General features: G+C 52.7%; 1 long non-coding RNA gene across 1 annotated transcript; it reads left to right on the top strand.

Annotated features, from left to right (window-relative positions):
* The first annotated feature begins 4,254 nt into the window (after positions 1-4,254).
* LOC311625294 lies at positions 4,255-8,416 on the top strand. Its single transcript, XR_014795473.1, has 3 exons — positions 4,255-4,904; positions 6,691-6,834; positions 8,346-8,416. It is a non-coding gene; the product is annotated as an uncharacterized lncRNA (long non-coding RNA).
* Positions 8,417-8,638: the final 222 nt, after the last annotated feature.

The following is an 8,638-nucleotide window of genomic DNA, read 5'->3' on the forward strand; positions in this document are numbered from 1 at the left end:
TCATATTAAATAGTTTCATCACCTACTGTGTCTCTAGATTCAAAACTTTAATTTTGCTTATTTAAAAATATTTCATCTCTCTCTCAATGCTTTTAACAACTGTAGGTACTTCATCTACCCTTTTATAATTTATCTATTGAACAACCTTTAGGTAGAACTGGAATTATTATTTTTAAAATATATTTTATTGATTTTTTCTTTTTTTTACATAGAGGAAGGGAGAGGGAAAGAGAGTTTGAAACATCGATGAGAGAGAAACATCCATCAGCTGCCTCCTGAACACCCCTTCCTGGGAATGTGCCCTTAATCAAGGTACATGCCATTGACCGGAATCAAACTTGGGACCCTTGAGTCCGCAGGCCGATGCTCTATCCACTGAGCCAAACCAGCTAGGGCAGAACTGGAATTATTTAAATTCTACCAGCAACACACTCACTGTACTTAATTTTTCTTGCTAGCTATGATTTTGAGACTTTCCCCCCCTAAAAACAAAATGATAACACTGAATTTTAATGGAAGCCTGGTAAAACCTAAAAATAGACAGCACTTAAAAGGCTAAGAAAAAGAAACGTCTTTTGAATCTAGCCTGGCAATAGAAAAGAGCGTCGTTTTGCTGATGTTCAGGGTAGCTTTTCATTCTGTGATACCACTGATTTTGTGATGTATGTGCTGGTAACATGTATATGTATGTATATGTATATATATGTATATGTATATGTACATGTACATGTATATTATCATTATATTACATTTTATTATCTATGTTCTGGAAAAAGAATAGAAAACAGCTTATGGCCCTTTAAGAAAAAGCAAACGGCCTGAGCAGTGTTGCTCAGTGGTTGAACATTGTCCCATGCACCAGCTGGTCTACAGGTTTGCTTCTTGGTTAGGACATATACCTGGGTGGCAGGCTCAATCCCTAATAGGGGGCGTGCAGAAGGTAGCCAATCAATCTTTCTCTCACATTGAAGTTTCTCTCTCTCTCTCTCCTCTTTTTCCTCTCTCTGAAACTGATAAAAAAAATTTTTTTTTTCAAAGAAAAAGAAAACCCACAGCCAACTTCACAAGCCAGTTTGGAAATGAAAATGCAGAGGTTCTGCTGATTTCGGTTCTGGTTCCACCACTGCTGAGCACATCATCAGCTTTTCTCCTGCTTCTTCATCTGGACGATGATTAGGACCCACTTACAAATCACATGGACGGATCTGAATCCTGACTGAGAGAATGTCTCCACGCGGCAGTCTGGAGGATTGCCACAAATCTAACCTGTAAGCATCTAGAATCTGTTGGAAGGAAGCTTTATGAAGAGAACAGAACATGTCATCACAGTTTTATCCTGGTCAGGGACATCACGGCAGCCTGCCATCCCAAAGGAGGCGCTGCTCTTAGGGTAAAGATCACTTAAAGGGCTCCTGCACTCTCACCTGTGGGATGGTGGGGATTCCTTCCAGACCTACCGGGTCTTTGTAGACCTAGCTGGCGCTTGTAGACCTAGCCAGTGCTTAAAGACCTGCCAACACCTCCGACAATTCTAGCCAGTAGGGCTTGACTTGGGTTCCATCTTCTGGAGGTTTAATGCCCTCTGCTGGAATCTGGCTCCGTTGTGCAGACACAGGTCTAGTGTCCTTGTGCCTCCCGTGCTCCATGGTGCCCACTCTCTCTCCCAGACTATAGAAGGGACTCCCAATGCTTCCTTCTCTAGTGCTTGAAATGTCACGCCTGTCCTTCTCAAACTCTTTTAGCTTTAAGCCTTGGATGTAGGCATCTCAATGCTAAGAGGCCTCGTGGTGGTGAGAGAAGAGGATGGTTTCGCTCTGGAGCTCGGTGCTAGTGATGGGCAGACACTCACTCCTTTTGGCTCTCATCATCTCGCATCCACTCCTAACAGAGCAGTTGGCACTTTGTTCCGTAACTCACTCTCCCAGCCGTGACCTACAAAAGAAGATCCCCTTCACATGGCAAACCAGGGCGCACAGACGTGTGTAGGACGGATACAGGCTTGGCGCCCTTTCCACGGGAATTTCCCGGACTTGACTGCATGCGCCCTGATGTTTTCCATCCATGCCATTCTCTGCTACTTTCTCGGTTCATTCGTTGACTTTTTAATGCCGATTAAGACTCGGGAGATTAATGTGATGACGTTCTATGGAGTCATAAGCTGCGGTTTGAACCACACAGCACTAATGAACGTGCTGGACTCCCCCCTCCCACCTCTGGCTGGACTGTGCTCTCACGGTGGGCAGGAAGCCAAGCGGGCCCATGTCTCCTCTGTGCGCTCAGCCCGCTTGCTGCCTGCCTGTGGCAGTGCTCAGGTAACTGGCAGTTGAACTCTGCCAGGTCTGGTGCCCACTCTCGCCCAGTGAGCACTTGAGAGAACAGCATGAGGTCGTGTGTGTAAAGCCGAGAACACGGGCCTCACCCCAGCACACGCTCAGCGAACACAGGTTTCTTGGGTTTTCCTAGGCCTGGCTCCCCCTCTAATTGACCATCTGCCTGCTCTGCAGCTCTTTCCAGCGTAATGAGTGGTCTGAACTCCATTAGCGGAAGGCCTCAGCCAGGCCGGCACCTTCAGGCTCTCTGAGATGCCAGGCGCCAGGGACGGCGGGCCCCTCGGGGGACAGGCTGAGCCGGGGCGGGGCCCGGGGAGAGTCCTGGGTCATCTCCTGGCGGGACTCCCCTCCACGAGGAGCAGGGACTTGAGCTGATTATTAGACTTTCTTCGCAAACATGAAAATTGCTTCCACATTTGAGAAGATTATAGGATGCGTTTGAAGTCAACAGGAAACTTAAGCGGTTCGGCGATCACAAGTCCTGTTAAAAGCTCTTATTTCAGAAAGAGCCCCCGTTAGAGGGCTTGTGGTTTCCCTGGGACTGGCCGCGGGATTGTGGGCGGGGTGCGCTCTCTGAAGCTCATTTTTAAAAAAATCTGTGAATCTCCCGTCCCTCCCCCAAAACCCCGGACCACAGGGGGCGCTCCAGAGCCCTTCACGCTACATCCACGAGAGCAAGAGCCTATGAACCAAGGAGGAGCTCACCCTGCAATGGAGACACATCTCACTGCCAGTCTGGGTCGCACAGCACCTTCAGCATTTTCTCCTGTAACCATTGCGTGTGGCTCGCAGTCAGGTCACCACGGGGAACGTAGGCCTCAGCATGGGCTTGGCGTGAGTCATCGCAGGAGTTGGTTCAGATTTGCAGCTCATCCCCTCGGTGAAACGCGAGCTTTCGGTTTAACAAGGTGTGGCTTGGCGATCCCCATGGGAGTAATGGAACCCGTGTTTTCTTCTTCCAGGACGAGTGCCGGGAAGAGGAGGGAGCCCCGGGCCAGCGCTCCGGGAGCCTTTGCTGGCCGGCCGCCGGGATGGGATTGCAGGTCAGTGGCTCGGCGTGGTGCCCGCACGTCCTCACCAGCGCTTCTGGAGCCGTCCTGGTGGGCAGGGGGGAGGGAGCCACCCGCCCTGCAGCTGTCTGGGGCGTCCGAGCCCCTGGGAGTCCGTGGTGGGGAGGTGTCAGTGCAGCTCCATGGCTCATCTCGGCTCATTGCTTTAACCCTGGCCCGGGGTCACACCCCGCCGTGGTTCTGCCAGTTTCCTCATAAAAGAGGGGCAATGCCCAATCGTGGCACGCCCCTGGGAATGTACCCCCTCCTCCAGGCTCCCATCTCCCTCGGGATTAAGTCCAGCCTCCCACCCAACTCTCAGGGCTCTGTGGTCCTTCCCGCCCCCTCGTCAGCCTCTCCCTCTCCCAGGGCCCGTTATCTCTGGGGTCCCGCCCGCTCGGTCTTGGCTCTTGCTGCTCTTTGTCCGGCATGATGTCTCAACTCCTTCTTCCCTCTCCACCCTCCCGCCCGCCATGTTCCAGCCCCACCGGGCAGCCTCTGGGCCCCACTGCTCCGGGCTGCAGGCCGCCCCTGTGTGCCCGCCGTCCCTGCAAGACCCCTGCCCCTCACTCCCCGCATCTTGCCCGTGTCACTCTGCGCACAGCCACTGTGATCAGCAAACAGCCAGCTCCTGGGCAGACCCTCGGCCGGACCCTCTCCCCCCGTCCCCAACCAGCAGATTCCGGTGCCTCCAGGACCTCTAATCTGTCCTCTTGGTGATACATCCCCTCTTTTCAGAGAGGCCACTCAGGGTGACCTCTAGATTCGAATCTCCGCCCTGACTCCTCTTCGGCATAATTGTCGTGTAGATGTTTCAGCATGAGGATCGCTTCAAATTCAATGGACTCACATCAGCTTACTCAAAGGATTTTTTTGAGTAGGAAAAGATATAACTACTTTCCGCCAAAACAGGTTGATTTGAGAATGGCATGCCTCCTTTTCACTAATTTTTGGAGGCGACACTTCTTGTTATTGGTAAATATTCCACTGGGCATTTTAAAAATATGTTTTATTGATTTTTTAGAGAGAGGGAAACACTGATGAGAGAGAAACATCGATTGGCTGCCTCCTGCAGCCAGGATTGAGCACATAACACGGACATGTGCCCTGACCAGGGATCAAACCAGTGACCTCCTGGTTCATGGGTCAACACTCAGCCACTGAGCACTCCGGCCAGGTTTGAATACCTGGTTAACATGGGATGGCCTTGGAGGCCTCTTGTTTCAGGCGGGGTGAGATGTAGTCATTTCTGCACTTTGTGCGACGGTGCCCTCAGCGGGCTCCTGTGTGGCCCCCACAGATCGCCTGGGGCGGAAGCCTCTGTGCCCTAGGCTCCCGTAGCAAGATCTCACATGGAGAGAACTCCGTTTCTGTGCAATTTCACAGGCCCCGCTCCTGGCCTGGCCTCCCTGAGACTCTGTTGTGCTTGGACAAGAAGAATTCTCCGTGAACTTGAAACTTTCATTTGGGTTGGTTTCTCCTCTTTCACTTCCTCCTCGTGTTAATGGCTGCCCATGGGTCCAAGGTAAACCATTTCCCCAAACATTTGATGTTTTATTGCCAGGTTATGAGGACCAGCCTCCTAATTTGCCCCGTAAAGTTCTAGAAGGTAAACATTTGAGCACCGGGTTTCATGGGTGTCAAACTCTCCCTGTGGGCACACGCGCCTCATGTTACCTCTTTGAACTCCGAAGGAGGTTTCAGGGGGTGCACCAATGGTCAGCGCCATTGCATTGGGGACTTGCCTTAGCCTGACCCACAGGTCTGGCCAAGGGAGAGGAACAAGCGCCAGCCTCACCCTACCTGTCAGACAGCCCGCCTCACCCACATGCACACACATGTGCACACAGACACGCACACGTCTGCCTGCCGCCCCTCCCTCCCAGTACACACATATAGTCTTTCTTTTTAAAAATATATATTTTATTGATTTCAGAGAGAGAGAAGCATCAATGATGAGAGAGAATCACTGATCGGCTGCCTCTTGCACGCCTCTTACTGGGGATTGAGCCCACAACCCAGGCATGTGCCCTTGGCTGGACCCCGGGACCCTCAGGACAGAAAGGCTTTGAGACACCACAGGGCAGCACGCCTGCAGCTGTTTCCACATCTGGAACCCCCCTGGGCACGCACAGCAAGTGCTGGCCCGGGAGTGCGAGGACGGAGGACTGCGATGGGGATGCCCACTCGCTCCCTGGACGTGAACTTACGGCCCCGCGGCTGGCAGGCAGCCAGCCAGCTCTGGGAGCATCGGGGCAGCCAGGCCGGGCGGGGAGAGCCCCCTTCCGGACCCCTCCTCTGAGACACACGCTTCTGTGCGGAATAAACACGTGCAGACTGGGAATCAGCTTCCCTGTCCACTATAGGAGGGGCTTGTCCGAGAAATGGGATTGTCTCGTATTTAAAATACACATTTCCCTTATTTACGCGACAATGCTGGCGGGCTCCGTGGATGTCATCATTGCGTTCGACCCAAAAGGCACTCCTAGTGTGTTTCCAGGAGACGGTGGCTCAGGGCCCCGGCCAAGGTCACCTCGCAGCCCGGACTGAGGTCAGGCAGCGGCCAAGGGCACTCGGGTGCCGCCCAACAGACTCCGCAGGCGGCTGCCCCCGGGCTGTCCCCGGCGAGGGCCAGGGAGTGTCCTCTGCTCGGGTTTTCCACTCTTTTCACCGTAACGAGGGGCTGCGCTGGAGAGGGACAGACTTGGGGAAAGGCCAATGCCATCCCCAGAAATCTCTGCCAGTTGGATGTTTCTTTGAGGTTTTTTATTTATTTTTACATGAGACAATGAGGAAGAGAGGGAGGGAGGGAGGGAGGGAAGGAGGGAGAGCGGGAGAGGGAAGGTGACCGGGCCTGCCGTCAATCCCATCCAGTTCCATGGAGCCGCCTCCAGGAGCAGAGTTTAGCTCAGGACACAGCCCTCCGCCCCCCCCCCCCCCTCCTGCCCCTGCCCTTCCACTGTGGCTGTTGGCACGGCCTGCGGGGCCATTACACATGGCACAGGGCAGGGAACGGCGCTGGCCTGCCTGCTTCCTGGCCTCGGGCTGGGGCCTGCGCGGGGATGGCCCCCGTGGCTGCCAAGGGAAGCATTGCCACGGCCTGAGTCACACGGACGGAGCTCTGCTCTGTGGCCACAGACAGGCGAGCGCAGAACACAAACACCCGTGTGAAGGCCGGAGCCGGCCGCAGAGGCTGCGGCGTCACAGGGTCACCCCGCGCCAGCCTGCGGCTCTGCCTCGGAATGGGCGCTGCGGCTCCCGGTGCTTGGTGACAGGACCCCTCAGTGTGTTCCCGGAACCCCGCTTTGCAGCCTAACGGTCCTGGCCAGGAGGACGTTGGAAAGTCTGTGTTCGCCCTCGGAGTGTAATTAAAACACACGGAGCCGCGCAGAAACCCGGGCCTGGAGTCCTGGAACGTCGGGGACTCAGAAACACAGACTGAGCCCAGGAAGAAGGTCAGGTTTCCTCCCGAGCGCCGGATTTCCTGCTGTCTGCCCCCCACCCTGCCGGACAGCCTCCCCCAGACTTGTAGTTGATCATTCTGTTTGTTTTTGTTTTAAATATATTGAATTTTACAGAGAGGAAAGGGATAGAGAGTTTAGAAACGTCGATGAGAGAGAAACATCGAGAGAGAAACATCGATCAGCTGCCTCCTGCACACTCCCTACTGGGGATGTGCCTGCAACCAAGATATATGCCCTTGACTGGAATCGAACCTGGGACCCTTCAGTCTGCAGGCTAACACTCTAGCCACTGAGCTAAACCAGTAGGGCTAGTTGATCATTCTTAAACCTTTTAGTTATTTTCCTCATCAAGGATTAATCAGTTTCATAGTTACAAGCATTTGGTGTTCACATATGCAAGTGTTTGGTGTTCACATATGCAAGTGTTCATACTATTTCATATTCCTTTGCGTTGGGTTCATTTGTAAACACGTATTACCATGCACCTACTGTGTGCAAAGGGAATGTGGGCGCGTCATCGCACATCTACTGTGTGCAAAGGGAATGTGGGCATGCCACCGCGCACCTACTGTGTGCAAAGGGAATGTGGGTGCTAGGGAGACAGTTGTGAGCAAAACCAGACCCTCCGGACCCATCCATCATGGAGCTTCTTCAGTCTGTGGTGCCCCTGTGTCTCCCCATCCCATGAAGAGCAGGCCATTTAGCTGGTCTTCCAAAGTGAGCCTGACTCTCAGAAAGTGTCCAATAGTTCAGAAAAAGAGTGAGTGTGAGCACAGCACTGTCGCCTGCCCGCAGTTCTTACAAAGCACCGTGGGCACACGGTACCCCCACAGGTCGGAGCTCGTTCCAGGGGCTCCGTGAACCAGTGGCTGGGTCCCCGCTGCCCGGCCAGGAGGCGGGTTTGTGAGCTGAGCTGAGTGTTTATTTCTCGGCACAGTTTCTGCATCCCAGTCACCTGTTTGTGTTTGTAAACATTCATATTCTTTAACCTCCAGATAGGTGGAGCTAGGATCCCAGGAGTTGAGCTAAAAAATATGCATTTCTTTCTTTTTTTAAAAAAAAATATACTTGTATTGATTTCAGAGAGGAAGGGTGAGGGAAAGAGAGAGAGAAGCATCAGTGGTGAGAGAGACTCATCCATCAGCTGCCTCCTCCACATTGGGGATCAAGCCCATAACTGGGGCCTGACTGGGAATCGAACTGTGATCTCCTGGTTCATAGGTCGACACTCAACCACTGAGCCATGCCAGCCAGCGATGCATTTCTTTTTTTTTTTCAGTCCGCAGGCCGGACTCTCTATCCACTGAGCCAAACCGATTTCGGCTATTTTATTGATTTAAAAAAAAATTTTTTTTTTCAGACAGGAAGAGAGAGGGATAGAGAGTTAGAAACATCGATGAGAGAGATACATCCATCAGCTGCCTCTTGCACACCCCCCACTGGGGATGTGCCCGCAGCCAAGGTACATGCCCTTGACCGGAATCAAACCCGGGACCTTTCAGTCCGCAGGCCGGCGTTCTATCCACTGAGCCAAACCAGTTTCGGCATCTTTCTTCCCCTTTAAAAATGGTAAGCAATACATCTTTTTAGACCTGGACCCAACAGCGGGGGAAGACGGTGGGCAGCCAGGTTTCATTAAGCCTGAGGTTCAGGGAGACATTGTGGATGTTGACAGCAGTTTCGTAGAATCCAGAGGAGAACATTTTAACGTCGAAATGATTTGAGTTTTTTCTGTGGAAACCTATGTGTAATGAGACAAAGCTAACGTCTTATATAAAGGTGTCATAGATAGACC

The sequence above is a fragment of the Pipistrellus hanaki genome (genome assembly GCF_964339955.1).
Source record: "Pipistrellus hanaki genome assembly, chromosome: 7".
Lineage (NCBI taxonomy): Eukaryota > Metazoa > Chordata > Mammalia > Chiroptera > Vespertilionidae > Pipistrellus > Pipistrellus hanaki.